At 40.9% G+C, this 23,360-nt stretch overlaps 1 long non-coding RNA gene across 1 annotated transcript in view; it reads right to left on the bottom strand.

Annotated features, from left to right (window-relative positions):
- LOC106044408 (uncharacterized) overlaps positions 1-11,225 on the bottom strand; it is a 96,839-nt gene extending 85,614 nt beyond the window's left edge. Inside the window, exon 1 of the long non-coding RNA XR_001212258.3 lies at positions 10,758-11,225. This is a non-coding gene — a long non-coding RNA (uncharacterized lncRNA). The remainder of the gene's footprint in view (positions 1-10,757) is intronic.
- Between the last annotated feature and the right edge of the window lie 12,135 nt (positions 11,226-23,360).

Genomic DNA, 23,360 nt, shown 5'->3' with positions numbered 1-23,360 from the left:
CCCGGCACAGCACTTTTTCTTTCACCTTCCTTCAGGAAAATGCTTAGGCCCACACTTGATTCTAAACATGCACTTACACGCTAGGCTTTACATACTCTTGTAAAGGCTCCCAATTCGTATTGGCTGTGTATTGCCTTGCCAATGAGTCTGGCTTCAGTCCTTAAAGCCTCCTACAAGGCACACGAAGCCCCTCGTCATGCCTGTGCAAGGTCCATCTTTTCTAAGGGTGATGGATGCCACCTGGAATGCTGTTACGGTTAAGTGGAAGCAGAACAGGAATGGACTTCATTCTTCTCCATGTTATCTCAGTTACAATAACATTTGAGTGCTTTTCCAGAACGCTGGAGTCAACACGAACAACATCTGTCACTTGGTGTTTGAAGGGAGTTTATCTGAAGGACTGGAAATAAAAAAATGCCTCCAGGGTTTTTATTAGTGGGAACAAGGGAGTGCTTCTGCCACTTGCAGCACACGAGGTCTGCAAAGGTTAAGAACCACCAGCACAGATGCAGAGCTGTGCAACGCAGGATTTATGCTGCAGTGTTTTCAGTATCTGCAGGGAAGGAACCAAGGAATTTGAACTCAGATCTCTGCAGTAGTTCTACAAGGCTGCTACTCTTAAATATATATATATATATATATGTTTTTAAAATAAAAGGTCACAGAAAGAGCCCTGGAAGGCACCTCAAGATACCTTTTCTTGAGGCAGGATCACACACGCGCTACCTAAGCCAGACTTGGCAGATACATGAGTGTTTATGTTAAAATTTTACAGTGGAGGGAAAGATCACGACTCCTCTCAGTAAGATGGGGCACATTCCACTCCCCATGGAACCAGCACCAGCATCTGTCCACCAGCATCTACCCAAAGATCTGCACTGGTGCAAGCTCCAGCCTGTCCCTTGATAAACATGAAAACCTCCCAAGCCTGGTGCTTTTTTGCCCACAGCTGAAGGCTGTTCTCAGGTCCTTGCTTATTCTTCCCCACTACAATAAATCAACCCAGTAATTTCAACCTTTCCTGCAAGTCATTTTTTCCCTGGGAGCTTTTACTTTCTTTGTTGCTTATCGCTGGATTCTTTCCACCCCATCGAACTATCTTCTCCACACAACAGCACCCGAGGCATGTACCGTTCCCCCAGGGGAGGTCTCGCCAACGCTAAGCAGAGTGGAATAATTACCTCCTGTGTTCCACATGCAATATGGGTCCAATATCCAAAAATGTTGTTTGCCTTTTCTGCAGCTGAATCCCATTTTGACTCAGTTCGTAACACCACATCCTCTACCTCCTCACTAATTATTCCATATTACATATCTTTACATTTGCTTCCTCCTTTCTTGTCTTCATTAAATGTCATCCTTTTGATACAGGGACATTTTCCCAATGAATCAAAATTATTTCAAGTTGTATCCTATCTTCCAAAGCACTGACAACACCCACCTCTCCCTTCAGGTTAGTTTCAGATACGAACTAAGTAATTGAGGAGTCTCTAAGATATCTTACTGAATGTTTAATTTAATACGCAACACATTTACAGCCACTTAAGATTTCACAGTTGACATTATTCTATATGACCTCCCCAGAAGAATGCCACGCGACATCAGCCAGACAGTACTCACGCTGTCCTGATTAGAGAAAGTTGCTCCCTAACAGATAGATTGAAAGACACTTATTACGAAACTTCTGGTGGGATAGGACTTCTGACACTCAAGTGACGATCTGTGCTACCAGTAAGTACGTGGCAGTAGGATTTAGGACTTAGAAACATAGGCATGAATGTATAAATACATTCTTGTACACTCAGATTTGTTATTTTCAACTCACCACCTATTTAAAAAATTCGATAGAATTCATAAAACGTTTATTTAGAAAAGCTTTTTGTTTCACCTTTCACTGGTAATCAGAAAAAAAAATCAAGAAAAATCAAGCTAGACCTTTAATGACATTTTGACTTCTTTTTTGGAGCAATTTAAGGTAACAGCACATTTTATATATTGGATGCAACAGAGACAGAACTTAATACATATAATTATGCAGTTTGCAAATGTGACAGCTCTGATGTTGCTGCAGTGCAAGTCTATGCAGTTAAATTAGAATCATAATGACAGTAATTATACTAATTAGCCTTTTTTTCTAGTTTGTTACCAGCAAAGTTTTGCATATTTACGTGAGTAACAGCTACTTCAGCTTTCTCCTGAAAATCCACCATAACCAATTCACTAAATAGCCAATTTATCACAGCCGTGTAATACACAAGTAACATTCAGAGATGAAAAGGCAGATGCTAAAAGGGTAAGACTTAAAATCCATACAATGTTTTTCATAAATTATTTACATGCACAGTCTACAACTGTAATGCTTAGAAGTTTAGACAGGCGTAGGGTGAAGTATTTAATGCAATCCACAGGCAGCACCACGCTGACGTGTACGAGTACACACACACAACAAGAGACTGCTCTGCAAATGACATGGAAACAGCAAGGCGCCCGGTTCTCTAGCCCAGAGACAAGGCTTTGAGCAGGACCTATTAATCAAAGTGCTTTCAAACCACATTTCACTCTTAAGATGTGAAAAGCATAATGCACTGTGGATGCAAAGATCTCAGAGACAGACTCTGAATGCAGCTAAGTCCCAGACACATTCTGCATTTCACAATATCAAGGGGATTCCCTCAAATCTAACTGGATACAAAGCACACAAATAGGTGGGTTTTTTTTGTTTGTAACATCAGGACATTTTTAATGCCCTTAAAATTGCTACAGTGCACTTCCAAGGAGTATATTAAGATTACTATTATTAAAGTGCCACCTAGATGTCCCCAGTAGGAAACATACATACATGCAGACAGTACAGAGCCAGGATCATCAGTCACATCAGATCATCTAGCGCTTGGTATCAGCTACATCAAAATCCGCTGCTGTCCCTCTCGACTTATAACAGAAGTTATTAGTATTAATGAATAATTTGGTTTCTTTTCTAGCACTGAAGATGTCTGGAAACAAAGTCATTATGATTTTTCCCAGGCCTTGAGCCTGACTCAGAAATGCTAACACTAAAAAGACTCCGGCCTCGTGGATCTTTGCAGATTTCCGGGATTCTCACACTAGAAGACAACTGTTATTCTGGTAGATTATTTCTCAGCCAACTGATGACTGTCCTAAGCACAATGAGTAAGTAGTCTACAGCCCAGTGCCAGAATCTAGGTTTGCTTTCTTTCAAGTGTACTTCAAGAACTGAAAAAGGAAAAAATGAAAGAAATTTCCCACTTCCTCACTGATCACGTCTGAAACTCCAGAATCCTGAGGTTATCCTTTCCCTTTCTTTAGGCCAGCTAGCAATGTCAGCGCCTGAACTTGGGCAGGGGAAGACTCTGGAGCATTTTTCTGTTGACTGACAGAGCTGCACATTATGCCTGCACTGTTGAGTAACGGGGATAACAAACACTGCATGGTCTGTACCCCATCCACGCGCTGTATTCATGGTCATCCCACAAGTCTGCATACATCCTGAATTATCCTTCTGGACAGCACGCTCAAACTGCTGTCTGCTCTAGAATACAAACCTTGATTGAGTGCAATCTTGAGGGCAGGCTAAAGCAACCATTAACCCAGGACAGACGTAGCCATAGGATAGAAACACTGAGTTCCTTGGAGTAGCACAGCTCAGAGGCGCTTCCTGCTCAGGATATATTAGGACGTGGAAACCTGCCCGAGAGAAATACCCTGCCCAGAACAACGCCAAATCATAAAAAGCACCACTGGCCTTGAAAACGGCTTGTCAAGGCCACTTACATAAAGCAGCTGCAGCTCCCATCCAGCTTCAGAGCATGAACTTTCGGATCGGTCAGCCCTGCGTGCGGATGTCACGCTGTGGTTAAAGGACAGGACAGAGCCACAGAACGGGTCATTAAATTTAACACTTACTCTAAACGGTAGAGGTTTGACACTGATTCTGCTGGTAAAGCCCTTTAACTTATACCTCTAAAAAGCATTCACAGCTAGAGGTAGTCTGATATTAATAGCCCCTAAAGCGGCCTAATTAAGGAACTGCAGCTTTCATTCACTGAAGCCAGTGACTAGGAACCCCCACGCTCCCCTAGGTGTGGTAACACGCCTGATCGGAAGTCTCATCCCCAAAAGGGATGAGCAATTGCAGGGAGCACTGTATCTGATAAACAGTTGAGCTCTCACTTCAGTACCTAATAGAAGTGGCTGGGTTTTCAAAAAAGGATTGAGACAGCTAATTACATAGACAATCTGACTGCAAGTGCTGCAGAGCTCATGGGTGCCGGGTTCACTTAGAGCTGGATCCCCTCCACATTTGTTATTCCCCAACAGGGACACAAGACGAGCACTCCACTGTTTTCATCAGCCGGCCACTTGCACTGCAGGTGTTGTAGTGACAATTGCTAACAGCTTTACCTGAGCCTGTCTGCATGAGCAATTTCCACACCACCATCACATTTTTGGAAGTTTATTACTGAGTTACAAAAAGTGGCTTTGAATTTGAAATTCAATAATCAACATGGACTGAACTTGGGGATGTTCTTTTATTCTCCCTGTTTTAAAGTGACAAAATAGAAAAAAAAATGAAATTTATCTAGTTTCAGGCTTTTGCTGTTGCTGCTTTTTTAAATACTTCTGAACAGTAATACTTTTATTTGAAATTTGAAATTTAAATTCCATTCCAGTAGTATCATACAACACAGAAACAACGGTAAGAACTGATAGCCAGGTACTCCTGCTTCTTGCAAAGACCCCTCTGACTTTAGAAAATGTATTTTCCTACAGAAAAGATCTGAATCCTTTTAAAGTCAATTTCTGACCCTTTTCTACAAAGATAGGAGACACAATTAAACAACGATTTCAGTAGGGGATCCCAAGTTCTTTCAAAATGTAATAAAAAAATCACAGCGTCAAAACTACACAATGTGTTATAATTTGACCTTTTTTTTCCCTCTGATAAAGCTTGTTCAAGGCTGCCTAGAGTACTGCTAAAATGCCTTGTTGTATGAGAACAATTTGTAGCACAGTCTGTCATCTCTCTCCTGAAGGCACAATCTGAAAATCTGTTCGAGTCAGTAACAGCACGCATTTCACTGACTTCATTGGGCTTTTTACTGGCAAAACTTGAAGTAAAAGCTCACATTATAGGACTCTATTAAAACTATTTTTATAAATAGCACCATCTGTATGTATTTCCTGACCTCTCTAATAGCCACTTACAAGGGGGAGTGAAGCCCAGTGCATCGATTTCACTGTTGTACAGGATATTTTACATTGGCCTATGGCACACTAAGTTCCTCTCCACATTCAGAAGGTTCAGCAGGACATGGATTACGAGAACACAATTTTCATCGACTGGCGTATGAGGCTGTATAATTGGTTTGTAGGAAGCTTCACGTAACGTAACATTCCATTTAAATCATGTAATATATTAAGTCAGTCGACTAACAGATCCAGTCCAAACAGTATTTGGAAGACAACTACCACATTGGTATATTTAAGATTTTGTCAATCTTGGTATAAGAAAGCATCCTGTGAAAGATTCTGGAAATAAAAGAGAAGACAAGAACATGCATTTTTTAGCTTTCAATTAAAATAGAAATGACATTACAAAGTTCCACATGGTCTATATACCCTAGAAGGATTACAAATCAGAATCACATAAAATGCTTACCCTCAGAAGGGAGTGTGCTGGTTTTAGTTGGGATACAGTTAATTTTCTTCACGGTAGCTGGCATGGTGCTATGTTTTGGATTTGTGATGAAAACAGTGTTGGAATCACACCCATGTTTTAGTTGCTGCTGAGCAGGGCTCGCACAGGGTCAAGGCCTTTCCGTTCCTCACACCGCCCTGCCAGCGGGTGGGCCGGGGTGCACGAGGAGCCGGGAGGGCACACAGCTGGCCCCAGCAGCCCAAAGGGACCTTCCACACCACAGGACGTCACGCTCGGCAACAGAAGCTGAGCAAATGGATAAGGAAGGGGGTTGGGAGGGAAAATACATCTGAGTTATGGCATTTGCCTTCTCAAGTAACTGTTACATGCGATGGAGCCCTGCTATCCTATGAACTGCTAAATATCTGCCTGCCAATGGAAAGCAGCAAATGAATTCTTTATTTTGCTTTGCTTGTGTGCACAGCTTTGCTTTACCTATTAAACTGACTTCATCCAAACGCATGAGTTTTCTCACTTTAACCCTTCTGATTCTCTTCCCCATCCTGCTTAGGGGTAGGTAAGCAGCTGTGTGGTGTTTAGTTGCCAGCTAGGGTTAAACAGCAAGAGAAAAAGGGAAAAAAAAAAACCACCACAGGAGTTGGGTATTGGCTAATCTGTTATACACTAGACCAAATTACACCGATGTACCCCATATACTACAGCATTCCAGCAAAGCCTGTGAATATAGCACATTTATGACGAACAGTTGCTCTGTCTTTTTGATAACTCTATTACTTGAGTTCAAAGAAGGTTTATGGACTAGAAAGCCTCAGGTATGGTCATGAATGTTTGATGCCTTCACATATACTATTATTGCTGTAAAGTCACTCCCCGTTGGAATTATTTCATTCTGACGGTCTGTGGTCATTACAGGCCAACGGGAGCAGTACGAGTATTAACCACTATGCACTTCCTATATTACAGGATTATTTTTGCATTGAAAATGGTACTAGCTCATTCAGCCTGTTTCTCAAAGAACACAGCATAGTCTTCAAACCTGCAAAAGAAACTATTAGCTACCAGTATTTGTGCAGTGCCTAAAACCCAGCCTGTTAACATGAGGTGCCTACAGTCTTTTTAAAAAAAAAAAAAAAAATACAATCTATTTGGAATGACTGAAGAAGGGAAAAATTCCCAAAGCGCACACATTTTATTTTGAATACAGCAATAAATTTGCCATTAAAGCCTTTATCACACGGAAGAAAGTACTGACTATTTTAAAATTACAAACAGCCCACCCCATCCCAGTGCAGACAGATGACTTGTTTTCTATTCTCATAACACTGTCCTATGAGAGGCAGTTTACAAAGGTACCTAGCAGAGGGAATTTAATAAAGCTATTGTGGCCAAAGCAATTTCATTCCAAAGCCCTGAGAAAGCGAATCAAAACCCTTGTTGGAAATTGTGTGTGTAAATTTGGCCTGGCTTATTGCAGAAAATCTCAATAGGACAACTATTCAAACAACACCCAGACAGCGCTCCATATAGGATTTGAACTTTCCTAAGGTCTCAGTTGGCTTCCACCATAGTAAGCATCAATGGCAAATTCTGACTTTAGACTGGTATCTTGTCTGTGATCTCACAAACAGGGATTTGGTTTGGGTCAGTCTCTGCTGACAATCTTTGTACTCCCTGGATTACAAGATTTAGCTGTACTGACACCTGCTATCAGCACCATGGGGTTAGCAAATGAGCGGTCCCAAAACACAAGGAAGGTACAGCATATGGTAACAGAATACCAATAAATAAGGATTTTTTTTTTTTAAACAGTATACGTATATATAAATTTTAAGCCTGTAGCTCCCAAAATACTAGCCTTGGATGCCTTTAGTTTTCCATGCACACTTGGCCACCCTTAGCTTTTCTTCATATCTGTTAGATGTTATTTTACATTTCAGTTCTGGTAGTTACTCGTACATTCACAAACAATAATAATAAAAATCTACCATGCTGCTGCCATTTAATATTGTGTAGATAAATTGCCACCAAGTAGAATGCAACCAGGTGTGACTTAAAACAAATAAAACCACCACAGCCCCACAACTGGTTTCTTTCTGCATCCTCCTCAAACTCAAGTTGCAGCATACAGAGATTGCTCATCCACACAGTGGTGCACAGGAACTTAACTTTTTGAAGAACTATTTAAAAGCTGTCGATTCTTGTAGGTGGTGGAGTGGGAGGGAAAGGAAAACAGGAGAAATGTATTTCTGGGTGGGGAAACGGACTAAGTAAATAAATAGGCAGCTAACTACCGTTGTGTAAGTATTGTTTGAAGAAGCCATAAGTAATCCATCTCAAAACGCTTCTCAGAGAGAAAACAAAACAAAACTTAAAAGGTCTGCAGCCTCACAGTGCCACAAAGTTAAAATTTGAGTTTGGGTATGGATCAGAAGTTAAGAGAAAGGCTCCACGTTGACTACATCTAAAATTCATTCTGATGAATGGGAGAAAAAGAAAACTCATTCATACACACATAAATCATCTTTGGAAACGTAAAGTGATAGGTCTGCAGTCCTGCTGGTTATACTTGTTGCAGCACTTCTGTAATACTAAAGTGCACATTTTCATCCGACTCATTATCATTACTGAAGCGGCAAGCAATGCCTCACCCCTCAACCTTCACCCAGTGGGGAAAGACCAAACATCAACAACCATTTCTCTTCTCTCTTCTTCCCCCTCAACTTCCACTCCCTCACACATTTCAAAACACCACTACTCCTATTTTATAGATGTTATTCATCTAAAAGGTGACAAAAAAGCAAAGCAACTTCCCAGAACAATACACTACAAAAACAACAAATGAAGGAACAGAAAGACAGTCCAACTTCTCGTTATCTGGTCTGCTGTGTTATATTCCCCTCTCCAAAACAGCTTAGGACTCCCAATTATCAATTGTCTTTGGGCATTAGGTGAGGCTGCCTACCTGCACTCCTCCCAGCACGAATTAAAAAAATTGCTTCCAGGAGAATTAAATTCAGCGCCTTTTCACAACAGCTTTATCTCCCCCTCTGTGCATCACCCTGTGCACGCACTGTTTGCGCATCCTGCAGAGCGCTTGCTCTCAGCCTTAACAAGTGCTGACAGAGCCCAGCCCAATTATAAACAAGCAACTCACAGGTTATCTTCTATTGCAACATTACCTTTAAAACGCTTCAGTCATTTTTTGTCATTATTTGTCATGGCAACAGCAGTTGAGGCTTTTCTTTCCTGGCCCTCCCATTAGTTTCACTCTAAACTCCGCTCATTCTGCTCTTTGAACAAGGATATTGATTTGCTGTCCCATTGGCATCTCGGAAAAGCCTTAGCTTCCTTCTTGTGTTCTTGCAATTCAGCATCAGCCAGATCCTGGCAGATTTTCCTCCCAGTAAATATACGGCCTAACAGGGACTGCACGGGGAACGAACCAGCATATCAGCGGAAAGGGATGAGAGGCAATGGGAAGACCTTGGGCTGTCTGTCCATCCCTTCACAACCCCTGGCACAGGAGGGGGGACCAGGAAGATCAGCTGTGGCTCTGCTCCATCCTCAGCCACTTGCCTACCAGCAGCAGGCAGTAGGATTCCTTCTCTCTCACTTCTCTACTGTGGGCATGCCTCAAGGAGGATTTTCCTTTTATGATCTCAGAATTAGATCATGCTGTATGGCTTAAGGGCAATTCAAGTAACTTTTTCTAGAATCCCTTTATTTTAATCTTTATTCTTGGACATGAAAAGTTACCATAGCACTTCATCTACGTAACTCACCTTCTTCATTCTTAACACTTAAATACCCTTGCAATTTGGTGTTACTATAAAACATTTTATACAGAGACCCAAAAGACTGCTTATGCTTAATCTTTATTAAAAGTCATGACTGGAGAAATGCTTGAATCTTGAATGGTACTAAGGAACTTAATCTGATCAAAACAAATAAAATTAACTGACCACATAGGTCAGTTGGGATCCAATTTAACTGATTGGCACTGACCACATCCAGAACAAGTTATTAAAAAAGACACCCAAAAAAATAAACCACACTGGTAACTGACACCTTCTACAGAAGCAACATCCAACCAAACTCACACCTGCAAGAAAAAAGGCTGTATTTGGGGGGTACGGCAGCAAGCTAAAGAATTCGACCGTTGTATTGTGGCTGACTTAACAGATGGTTAGCATAAGGGAAAGGATCTCCATAAAACATACACACGGGGAGCCTGTGGGCAATGTTATTCCATGGGCTGGACACTTTATGCTTTCTTTAAGGAAGGCTTTTTGTGCCTGCCATGTTCCTCCTCCACACAGAAGCATAACGCTTCAAAACCAGCGAACCTCACATGCCACAGCGCTGCATCCAACTGCTCACCCAGCCCGGTCCAGAAGCATTTCAGATGCCTTCAATTCAAAGTTTTTGAGCTTTCCTTTTGCTGCCTAATTCCCACCTCACTCATGGCTTTTGAAGCATTCATAAAATTAAGCATCAATTAGTGCAATTGTTTCTTTTAGCATCTACTCGAATATTATTCCCCTGAATTGACCTTTCCATAATGGCCCTTTTTTATTTATTTTTTGGACGTTAACAACAGCCAATTTCTTTCACTAGCATTGACTACTTTTTACATTTATCGTGGTCACATTAGCTCAGCTAATTGCTCTGACTGCTCTGCTTGCAATCCACTTAACTTTTCAAATTACCGAGCAAGACTCAAGAACACTTTCACCAGCCTGCGCAATAGACCTTCTGTTTTTTTGTTTTTATTTGTTTTGTTTTTTTCTCTACTTCCACCTTTGCACACTGCTTGAAATGCACAGAATTCTCAATACAAAGTTTCTCTTCTTCACAAACACAGGCTTGGATTTGAAAATCACCAAGAAAAAAAGCTGTGTTTAACGTCTCAGAAACCTCCCAGCTGCACACTCCTACAAGCCACGGACAAAAAAAACCACTTCTCAACACAAGAAGCCCGCCCCCCCCCCCCATTAGAAGGCAGCAGATTCGATGATTCGATTTAAAAGATACACATTAAATACCATTAAAAAAAACAAAAACAAAGGCTGCTTACCTCTGCTCAGCACCACAGCCCAGCACACTCCTTGCTCCCTGTCCTTTCCAGAACCTTCTGTTAATGGCCCCTGTGCTGGCAGCAGCACCTGGGGCAGGTGCCCAGCTGGGCCTGCACCTGCAGCAAGGCTCCCTGCCCACCCCACATTGTAAAGAACAGGCTGATTTAGGCAGTTTGCTTGCTTTTTAACTTTGTTATTTGCTCTTCCTTTGCAAGGCTGGCTTTGCTCTTCTACCCTGAGGGCTTGCAGGGGTTTTACCAGAGCTCACACAGGTCACCACTGCACTCTGCGCCGCAGGCAGGGCTGCGGGGCAGGACCCACAAATCCCCTAAGGTCCCTAGACCCACAAGGTCCCTAACCCCACACAGAACTCTCCCTGCTCCTGAAGAGTCCCACCACACAACACGGTTTAAAAGCAGCTCAGCCAGAGCCCAGGAGGAGCACCTTTTGCCCTCGGCAGAATGAGAGCTAAGCAAGCCATATATTTAGTAAACCTCTCCCATGCTGCTTGCTTCACCTCACGTTTGCCACCGCAGCAAGCCCAGGTCTCCATAAGCACCTCAAGCCAAGCAGGTTTCTGTCAGCGAGCCTTCTCCCTGCAGCCTTGCCCAGGGCCAGCTGCTGGCTGCTCCAGGTAAAGCCAGTAACAGGCCTGCAGGGCCTGCCCTACCCCGCTTCTTCGCCCAGCACAGGTTTTGGGGGAAGACAGTCCTTGCCACCATCACTATGGCTTGTTGCGAACTGGCAACAACCGTGGTGACTTTTTAAGTGTCCACAGTCCTGCCCCCTAACTGGGTCACCCCTTTTCTAAGCTCTGTTTTCCCTTATAACACCTCCAAATGCTCCTGGATTACCTCCCTCCGTGTAGTCTGGCCTTTAAGCACTGGGAGGTGCAGAACAGAGCACTATATTCCAGGTGGTGCCTACTGAGGAGCATATTTTTAAAAAAGAGAGAAACACTATCAGTTCACTGTATGCCGTCTGTTCAGAGCTTTGTTTATTCCATAGGAGATCACAGGATTGTGTGGCAGATACTCTTGATTCTTTCATCAGTACAGGTTGATTTAGGAGTTTTATTACATCTGCTGTATGCAGAGTTTAAAGGGTTAAGTTAATCTAGTATACATTTTCAGTAACAGCAATTTAGCTCCTTACAGTGCTATTGATCCAATTTTCTTCAAGGAAGTTCCCCAAATGGTGTTTTTTTATGCACTGTGGGAGTCTTTTATGGCTGCTGCAATGCAAATCAAGCAGTTACGATCACCGCAAACTGATCTTGCTCTTTAGAGATTAAAGCCCCAGAGACAGAATTATCTTCTGATGAATTTGACCAAATAGATTTTCAGGACTTTGATGATCTTGCTTGTGGGTGTATGTATGTGCATGTGTCATTTTCCTTTGACAGAATTTACATTAAGACAAATGAAGAATGAAAAAGCGTACCAGGATTGTGGATACAATTGTGTCAGTATAAACATACTTTATAATTAGATAGCTATTACCATAGAGTAGGGGAAGAACTAAATCAGTATAAATCACTTTTATACTAACCTAATTGCATCCACAAAAGTGTTCATAGCAGCATAATTCTTTTATTAAAAAAATCCTTACCAACATTATTATTCTAGTAAAATGTAAATGCAGGCCAGGACTTAGATACCAATTAAACTGCAGTTGGCAGAGGTGTTACTCTCTAAATAGAATAAATGTAACAGAACAAAAAGCAAAATAAATAATGAAATAAGAAATAATAGAAGCATCTATCTGTGATATTGTCAAATTGTCCAATGAGCCAATGGGAAGATTTGGGGAGAAATTATTATATAGATCATTTAAGCAATTTCTTGCTAATAGTTTGGAAAGAATCTATCCATTCTAAATGCAATGAAATTAATTCTTACAGTCTTTTGTGTGTATGTATTATCTCTTTGTGAGTTAGTGTGCTTGAAACTGATAATGGATCTCTAGAGGCCACCAACCAAGTTTACTTCAATGACATGAAGTTATCCCAAAAAGTTAATGTAATTCCTTTTTTTGCGGAACATGTGGCAACCGTTTACCCAGAACACTGAGTGATATCTGGAAAGAAATCTGTAATGAACTGGATTACTGAAATGCTAGTACCAAATCTATTACTGATGTTATGCTAAAATGAGCTTATTTTCCATGCCAAAGCCTTCAGCAATTCCTAGGCCGCAAAGTGCGTAAAGAAGCAGGTCTCTTTATCTGGAGCTGATTAATTTAGTGTGTTCACAACCAGGTTTCCCCACAAAATCTGATTCCATTTTGTTTCATGCTTTTTGTCCTTTTTTTAAAACAAAAAAAAAACATGTTGGAGTTGTTCACAGAAGGGGAGAAGAGGGAGAGAGAAAGGGGAGAGCATTAAAAGAGCCATGGAAAAGAATGTCAGTAAGATTTATGGGTCATATATCGCCACAGAAAGACTGTAGGTGGTAAGGAGCATGCTGTGGCAGTAATTTATAGTACCTCTCTATGACAGACTCCTAGACTGAAGATGAAAAACGTGCTATTAAAACAAAAGCAGGCTATCTGGAATGTTGTTGTAAACAAGAATCCTCTTATCACAGCTGCTACAACTGTTGGTTGATCATTCACTGGGAAATTAGCAAAGCTGTAACAGATACCTGGTTCAGGCTGGGACCCCTTGTATCAGAATTCATCTGATTGCTTACAGCACTTTATGGGTATGGCTAAAATGATAGAGTGGAATAAAGATGGTTTTGCTACTTTGCTATTCCTCTGTAGCAGGAATAGAGAGAGACTGGTATAAAACACCTGTTAGTAATCCACAACCAGGAGGGTATATGTTTTAGTTAAAAACAAAACCCATTTCAATTAAAAAAACCTATACCAATATATTGTTTTTACCGTGCTAGTTATGAATTTGTCTGGAACATACAGATTATAAAATTCAAACAGTCTTTCCCAGGATTTTGATGTTAAATTCAGTTTCCATGTTCCTGAAATCTTGCTATGTTGTTTGTCTCTGGCATGAGGCTGAGAAATTGTTTCTTGAAACATAGGGTAAGACAAAAAAGTTACACTTCTTCATCACAGTGAATCATGAAACTGAAACTATTTCTATTCCACATGGTTCTTAAACGGTGATTTACTTTTAAATAAACTCATAATAATTGGTTTTGAAAGTTCTTTTGGATCATTGTACCTCCCTACATCCTTGGCTTTTGTGGCCTGTCATATTTCCTGGTGTTCTGTTTATTTTTTTTTTTATCCAATTGACTCTCCTTAATTCTAGGAAAACTTGGGTAACTATTACACCTTCTGCTCCTAAAGTAAGCAGATGTGATAGTACCAATAGTTGCAACTGAAGTCAGAGGAACTAGCAAATGATTCTTCACTGCTAAATTACGTAAGCATCTGATATCTAAGCACTAGGTTTTTGAAGATTACCATCAAATAGGATAGGGTGGTTCCAGCAAGGATGACGTGACTTGAAAAAACAAAGCAGTTAGAACTAAGCTTGAATAACATTATATGAAGGAATATATGCAGATTTAAAATGAGCATACACACAGAGGCACACAAAGATATATATGTATGCAAAACGAAAATGCAAGATCAAAACAGAATGTTGAAAGCAAAGATCAGGTTTGCTTTGGGGATGAGATGTATTATCCCGTTTTATTTAATCCAGATATGACTGTCATGCCGAGGATCACAAGTGCAATGCAGAAGCAGACTGGCAAAATTCAAAAGGGCATTCAGCTATATAAGGAGATTATGCACATAATCTACACTGTTCGCCAATATTTATATGAGCATGTGATTCAGAGGGGAGTTTTGAAGTCTTCTACCAAAGACTTTCTCCTAAACATGTTAACTAAATGCAAACTTGATGTCTTTCAGGTTTAGAGATTATAGTTGCTAGGGCATCTTGATTGTTACCTGGAGTGTGAATTAGGAAATGGATTTAGTTGTAGCCATGGAAATACTAAAACTCCAGTGCTGCCAAGAGATTTAGGGGCAAGATGGATTCTGATGTAACTTAAAAACATGTTTTATTTTGGTTTTAATGGAAATATTTTTTTCCATTTAATCTCTTACAGCAAGAATGCAAAGACACAAATCCTCCAACACGTTCCCTGAAGCATAATGAAATATTAAGAGTAAAGTCAAGTTTGCCCCTTCCTGTGAAGTTCACTATCTCTGCGATACTTCTTTCATTAACTATGTGCCTTCATAGATTTGGTAACTAATCCACTGCTTTAATACCATACCATGATTTTAAAAATGGCAGTGAAAGTGATATCTGTGCTTCCCCACTGAGAATCTGCCCTAGAATGTTACTCCTTAGTATGTTAGTCTATGCAGGCTTTAGGCTAAAAAAGCTGGATCTTCAACTCAGGACATAAAAATTCAGTCTTAACATCTGAAATCTCAGAATTCCAATGAAAAGCATCTTGAAGATGAAATTCTGCTTCAGATGCCTATGTTTTGGTGAACTAAACCATCACTACAGATGAGGTAGTTGTCTCAAATTCCTGTACAGCCATGGAGAGAAACACACATGCTTTCATAGGCGCAGCTCATCCCTTCCTCAGACCTGAAGCAGGGCATCCTAGAAGTGTTAGATGTCCTGAACTTCCTGAGGAGCTGTGGTGACTTGCCACGTGTCACCTAGCACATGTCACAGAGCAGGAATTAAAACCCAGATTTCCCCAAACCCAGTCCGTAATGCAAAACTCTCCCACCTGTTGATTAAGTCATTTTTTGAACAATGTTTTAAATCCACAAGCAATCTCTCTAGATGAGTTTGGAGCTTGGCTCTCCCAAATTTATTCTAAAAGTAGCCGAGTATGTATTATACTCAGGTAGCTCTGTCTGTTGTTTTTTAGCAGCTAAGCAGAAGATTTCATTTTCAGGCAATGTCAATCCAACACCTTTCTACCAGCATCAGCTTCCCTTTAATTAAAAGTACAAAGCTCTGACAAGAGCTTAACAATGGAAACACTTGCAGGCAACTCTACTATTAAACGAAAACTGTTTGCATGTCTCTATTGTTAATTATTATCATTACTAAGTACTCAATGCAGGGAACACATTTACACTAGTGCTCTGTACTCGGCAACAGTCTGCAATTAATTTCCAAGAATAAGTGCTACCACAGTGAAGAAAATGAACTAAAAGTATACACCTCCAATCTCTGTATTGTTCCCTTGACGTCCCTCCACCAAATTGACTCTGAGGTGTTCAAATACTGCCATCTTCAATGCTCATTAGCATCTCAAAGCCAGGTTTGTCTCTGAAACTAACTCTTCCAATTTCAGTAACACCAATGCAACATCAGTAAATTTTCAGCCAGAACCTGTAGACATGGTGCCTACAGTCTTCTACAGTGAGTGACAACAGACAGCTGAATTCTGTATGGGTAGATATAGGCCCTGACTTTCTCCTACAGGCTCTTGGCTCTCAGAGCAAAAAAAGAAAAAAGAAAAAAAAGAGAAGCTAACAACTGAAAAATTAGTGGTAAACTAGAAAATAAAGGAGATTTGGAAATGCAGCACTACCGTGCTTCTCTTTCTCCTCCCTTGCTGCATTTCATTTTCTAACAGCCAGAGCTGAGGCACAGCAGATGCCAGCTAATCCTTCTAAGTTCCCTGCTCATACTTCTGCTCCATGGCTGGGAGGCCTGCTGTGTGCCAAATTAAAACGCAGCATTCTTAAAATTAAACTTTGACAACCGCAAATAGGGGCCTGTTTCGGTCTTTGCTCCTCTGGATATCCACACTTGGATGAGATTTGTATCAGACCCTTTTTCATAATCTGTGTTTGCCTCCTCTACTTTCAGGACACCTGTTTGAAAAGCCCTCCCTGAAGAAGGGAGAAATTCCTCTGAAGAAGGGTTAGGAAACCTGATAAACACCACATCTAAACTAAGGCAATCTGCAGGTGCTTTAGGAATCAAAGAAATGAAATGGTCAGTAACCTCAAAATTGTCTCTCTCTTTCTTCCTGTGGCCTGGAAGACTTCTATAGTGGTCAGGATAACTCACTGATTTTTTTTTTTTGATTTTTTTTAAACTGCCCCCATACAAATCAGAAAGACTGTCTGACCAGTGTCCCTCCTCTGATAATTGTGTAATCCTTAATATCATGGAAATTGTATCCAGTTGCCTTGAAATGAATTGAAATAATGCAGGAAGCTATACGGTGATTGACTGACACACAAGAATTGTTTCCCCTTATTTCAGTATTTAAGCATAAATGTATAACAGTGGTCAAACTACATAGCCTGCAAAATGCCTTTATCTGAGTGTCTGAGGAAGGTTTCTCTTCATTGGAAACACTCCCATACAGCTGGCTCACCAGCGAGCCCAGCTTATCTAACTAGACTCATTACTGCAGTTTCTGAGTGTTAACACCTACTTAGATTTTTTTTTATTTCCTGGCCTGTAATCTTCATTGAAAAGATGGAGGCATCCGAGGTGTCCCTTGAAGGGCAGTTGTCTGAAGGGAGATAGTTTAAATGCTGGTATGTGAACTTATCTTTTTAGCTCTTTGGAATAGACGTCTGGCTAGCATCCTGCTCGATGCCGCTCTGCAGAACAGCCTCAAGACCCTCCCCGGTGCTGCGTTAATAAGCAGGAGCTCACAAAGCAATGGGAAATTAAAAGAAAGGGAGGAGCACAAAGATGATGGATGAATATCTCAAGGGATCCAACTGCCAGCAGAAGCAACATTTCTTGGACAGTGAACCTATAATCCAGACTCAAATGAGAGGGATGCAAATCCTCAGAAGTATGAGATAAGGCAAGAAGAGGGAGGCTAATCTCGTACCTCTCCAACCTGAGACCAAAGACATTTTTAACGTAGTATCTTGGGGGAGCCCCACAGAGCTCTACTAAGAAAAGATCCTTACATACACAGAAGAAGCCAAAAGATCTATTTATTAACATGAATGTTGGCACTAACTGATACATTATATGGTGAATATCATTCTGCAATTCCTAATTGTAGTAACAAAAAAAAAAAAAAAAAAGAGAAACCTTGGAAACCAACTCTCTGCTCTACTGTTTCTATTCCTTTATATTCCTTAATGCTATGGAGATTTGATTAAAAAAATTATTAAGTAAGAAGCCCTGAGGAAAAAAAATGAGAATAATAGGAGAACTATTATCACCAGAATAATAAAAAAATCAAATGGGAGAGCTCATAGAGTACATGAGAAAGCAGGTTAGGAATGCTGGCTTTTTCACAGGAAGAGGAACCTCAGGTATCTTCTTCAGAAATATCTGTTGAGTTGCTCTTCACTGTGAGTTAGTGGTATGAGTCTGTCACCCCTTGTTGAAGAAGAAACTTGTTAAATCTTCTTTTAGCAGCATATTTGCTTTTCCATTACATTATCTGCCCACATTCACCCACACAGACTGACTAAAGGCTTCCTGATCTAGATTTTTCCTTTTTTTTCCCTTTCTCCTTTTGTTCCCAGCTCAACTGCAGTGTGACACACTTAACTTACTCTAATTTTCAAGCTGCCATAGGTAATAAGAAGATAGGCCTTTGCCACTAACATGTAATCTTCAGCTGTTCTAGAGAATATGTGAAAAGACTGCTTGAAGAACTCTGAAAATGTGCAAGTGGCTAAGGGACAGAAAAGCTGAGAGCATCCGTTCTCTGTCACTGACACAGAAGCAGCTTCCCAGCATAGATCTTCTGTAGCAAAGTAAGATGCTGAAATGCAAACACGGCTCTTGCAAACAGGGGGATTAAAGACTACAGTAGCTAAAGCAATCACTTCACAAACTTATTAAGTAAGGGCTCACACATAAAGGACTGTTGTCCCTCCAAAAAGAATCACAGCTTTAAAATAGGATTTTTCTGATTTTCTCTTGTATTAACTGAAGATTTTAATAGGAATATCTTACCTGTGAAAACGTTTGCCTTTAGAAATAAGGAAAAAAATATTTGCTATTTAGAGAAAACCTAGACTAGCATTGCTGCTATCACCTCCCAGGCACCTGAGGGAGCCAGGGGGCTTTGAGTGCCCCCTTTGATTGCTCTGATGAGCCCCACCCAGGACTGCTCCCCCCATGGGCTCCCTGTTGGTCACCAGCCCCATTAAGTCCCCACACAGCACTATCACACCAGCATGTGCTGGGTGCTGGATGGGGTCCTTGGTGCTGCTTCCAGGTCTGACTTGCCTCAGATAAGGGGTGACTGGACCCTGTTGGTGGTGTCCTGGTTGTTAGGTCCCCTGGCCTCAAGCTGTGCCAGGGGAGATTTAGTGCCTGTAGTGTGACCATGGTGCTTCTTGAGCCATGCTAGTGTAAACAGCCTATTAGAAACAGGGAGGCAGGTTTTTAATTTAATTTTAGCTTAGAGAAAAGAAGGCTAGGGGGACCTTATTGTACTTTACAATTATCTTAAAGGAGGTTGTAGTGAGGTGGGGATTGGGCTCTTCTCCCATGCACCAGGTGTTAAAATGTGGGGAAATGGCCTCAAGCTGTGCCAGGGGAGGTTTAGACAGTTTCTAGGGCATAGGTTTATAGTAGCTATTCAGCTAAGTCCTCTGAAAGATTTAAATTGTCCTATTCTGTACAAATTGCTCAAATTCAAACATGCAATTATTGTCTAATTGGACTTGAAGATTTTTCAGCTAGCTACCTACTAAATTACAGTGCAAGCTGGAAATGATTTGGCTGTTTAGAAGGCTCTAAGCAATTGTATCTCATGGTTGCCTTGTGGAGGTGAAAATACCAAGGATGTTTTTGTAATGAGGTACTATAAAGCATTCCTCCCTGCCTTCTCCTTACTTGTCCCACACCTTTGCTCCAGCCCTTGAAGTTGACCTGGATTTCTCAGGTGTCGTACCTTGTCTTTGTTTGCTCTATAGGCTTCTAGCCGAGTTGAATTTGTGTGGTTTTCTGTCCATTGGGGTGTTCTGAAAGACAGCAGAGAATCTCCACATTAATCCAATATTACATAGAATCCAATATTCTGCATGTTTGAGAAAAGGGAAACCTCCCCTGCAGTGTTCAGCACCTGGAGTAATAGCTATTAAGTCTCTGTGAACATTATAAAATATTTTCTATAGAGTCCTTGTTGCAATTTGCAAGTAACAATACTCAAATAGTTAAAATGAGGCATTACAACTCCAGCGAGACTTGAGGTTTTGCAGTAGTAAGCTAGTACGAGGCTTGACTATGCTCATGAGATCCTAATCACTTTCCCAGATCCTGGAGTAGAGTGAAATGGTGTGTTCGTATTCAGGCACTCTCTGAAGCTTTGCATTTGTCTTTCAGTAAAGACAGAATTGCAGAGCCTTCCACAATATGCGATTACAGGAAGACAAAACTGAAAGGAATCTATTGTGGTCATGTGTTTGCAGGCAGCATCAGTAAGACGTAACTCTTCTCACATTTTTCTCATCTCCCCTTGTAAATCTCTAGTGGAATAGAGATCCCACAGATCAATTGTTACTCCCTAGATACTGTGTTCTGCTTTTTAACTACTCTAGAGATCAGAACATGATTCCTGATGTTTTTGCCTTTGCAAATTTTAGCTCCTTTTCTAATTAATATTTTACTGTTAGCTTCTCAGTGTTCAGCAAGAAAGGGGGTGAAATACTTCTCTGCCTCATGACTTATCTCACAACTAGGTTAGTGAGTCATGCCACTACTTGCTTTTTTTGTTAATAATACCCTTTTGCACTGAATTAGAGTTTTAAGAGACTGGAAGAGGCCTCACCTGAAAGTAATCTACAGCCTGGTTAACTGAGTAACAATGTGAGAAGCTTAAAAATGAACTTTAAAGGCCCCTAGATAAAGAAGTAAAGTGCACCTATCATGCCTGTACCTGAACTGATTGCTCTACCTGCTAGGGGTGCTAGCTGAGCGCTGCACTACCAGCCTTCGTACAGTTACCTCTTAACCAAGCCAGTACTTGGATGGCTTCCTAACATAACTGTGTCTGCTTGCACGTGTGACAGCCACTTTGCCCTCTTCAGTAGTCTGTACACCAGGAAAGTTAAGAGTGATGGTTCCTGTATCTGTAGTGGTCTTGCTAATATTCCAGTAGCCTGAGATTGTGTGCTAAAGTCAGAGTTGTCTCTGGGCATGGGCAGTAAAAAGGAAATTAATGTCTAAGAACATATTCCAAAAGCCTGAAGTCAGTCCAGTCAATAGGATGAAGCTTAAAAGTTTTATCTACATCAAGAACAGGGAAGTCAAAGGCCCCTCTGAACAAAAACAGTGATACCCTGGGGTGGAAAGGCAAGCAGGCTGAAGGATGTGTCAGCAGCAGTGGTCCAGCTCATGCTTTGAGCAACACGGAATTCGAAGATGAAAAGCTCCTAACGTGTCGGTGCTCTCAGTCATCTGCCTGCCCACCTCCTGTTTGACTCAACTCCAGCAAAGACGGTTATCCTTGATTGTGGGGAAGTCATGCTGGATTTGCATGGAGCATGAATTTGAATCTAGCTGTTGGATTTCTTGCCTCGACAGGTTTTTTAATTCTATTCCAAATTTTAAATTGCTGAGCAGAAATAACCTTAATGTGGCCTGTAAATCCATGAACCTTAATTAAAAATTATACTTTTTCTGCTCTAAAATTGAGAATGTGTAATGCTTCACAGCTCACTGATTATTAGTGTGGTTCTTTCTAACCCACTGTAAACCAACTGCAAACCTTATCTCATGTTTTTTAGCTCCTTCAGCTTCTTCCCAGACTCGTGTTTTTGTGCCCTATCTCCTGCTTGTCAACATACACCGCTTGTTTCTCCCAGCCGTGGGAACGATTCCAGTAAGTCCTAAATGCTGTGGTGCTGCATCTAATGCTGCTCAGTATAGCAGAAGTTCCATGGCAGAGATGTTCTCCCAGCTACTATCAGCAGGTGTCTGCCTATGCTCTCCTTCTCTGATTATTTTTTTTTAATGTTCTTGGTTGTTCTCCAGCTCATCGCTGTTTTAGAAGACCCCATGGCCTCATCACCATCTCTTTTTTTTTTTTTTTCTGGACTTTAACAAGTAACTTCTCATTGTTTGATGCTTTCTCTTAGATAACATAGTAAAAGTCCCTAGCCATTGTAATTATTAGTATATTCCTGGAGAAAATTGCGACAGTATATATTGAAGGGCTTCCTGCAAGAAGGTACACAGTAGGTATCCAATTTCTCTTTAAATAAAAGGCACTTGTAACAGTCAGGGGCTTAAAAGAGGAGAAGGGAAAGGCAGCAAATAAGATTTTGAGGGACAGTGGGATTTACAGTGGTCAGAGCAGATAGTCATGCTGAATTATATGACTAATTAGTCTTCATCAGCAAATCAGAGCAAATTATGATATAATGCCAAGGTTGTGTAACATGCTGGGCGGAGAGTTTGTCTTTTTTTTTTTTTTTTAAATCAGGGTTTAACCCAGTTTATTAAAATATTGGTCTTGGGTTTCAGTGTTCTGCCAGCAGGTTAAGAGAATGTAGTTTATAACCCAATCCCACTACTGCTGATGTTTTGTATGGTTATATCTGCTAGAATAAATCTCCTATTTTGCCAACTATCACTTTATGAGGTTTTCTAGGAAAAGAGAAGCTTAGGGGATGATCATCATGGCTGGTTAGATGTTGGCCTTTCTCTGACCCATGATGGACAAAGCCCAGCCATATAAGTTACACTTCTGGGTTTTGATGGGGAAGGCTTTAAAGCACAGTTTGTATAACTGGATGTGGCTGTATGTACTTGTCCATCAACCCATTCTGATGCCTTTATAACACATCAGTTGTTAGACTAGCATCAAATCCTTCTTTCACTAGGAAGTCTACTGTGTATTCTGAACAAGGGAATTATTATTTACATAATTTGTGTCGTAGCATTATCTGGCTGATGTCCTATTGCTATTTAGCTTTCCATTCTTTTCCATTTAGACAAATCCTTGTCAAGTCCAGTCTCTGTTGCTTGCTGCAGTGGAACTGGAGGGAAATGAGTATCTGACTTTTCCTTAAACCCAACTGTTAACTGTATATAAATGACTAATTCCTTAGCTCATGGCATGTCATTTGTCTAACACAACTTGCAAACAAGATTCAGACTACAGGAAAAGAGTAGGAGGTACATATTCTGGTAACTAAAGAATCCTGTGAACTGCAGAGGACCTGTGCTAAACTAGTAAAATAAAGAGCCGTGTTTTCCAGACTTCATTAGCAGTTAGAAAGAAAGGAACAGAGGGAAGGACCCAACAGCCAGCAGGTTAGAAGTTAATTAGGAGCAGCAGTAAGGGACTGCTGTTTTATTCTGAAGCTTATGGGGTAGTTTAAAGCTTTTTAATGCCACTATAAAAGTTCTTGTGCTGGAAAGTCTTCTGACAAAAAAAAACAAGTCCCTGGGTAACTGAGCCAGGTTGCTGTCAGCTGTGGGGGTTCCTGACTGCAGGGTTTCTACATCTGCCCAGCAACACTCGTTAAATCCTGCATTTCATTTATTGAACAGATTTTGGGGGGAGGGATCAGTCAGGATTGTGCTTTGTCAGCAAAAGTGCTCTGCTTCTGCTTTAACTTGAGCTGAAGAGTGAGCTGCATTGTTTGGAACAGTGGAAGCTGAGGAGCTCTTAGGAGGCAAAAGCAACATGTAGAAG

The sequence above is a fragment of the Anser cygnoides genome, chromosome 26 (genome assembly GCF_040182565.1).
Source record: "Anser cygnoides isolate HZ-2024a breed goose chromosome 26, Taihu_goose_T2T_genome, whole genome shotgun sequence".
Lineage (NCBI taxonomy): Eukaryota > Metazoa > Chordata > Aves > Anseriformes > Anatidae > Anser > Anser cygnoides.
Note: the sequence above shows the minus strand (reverse complement) of the source record. Positions and strands in the feature narration are given on the sequence as shown.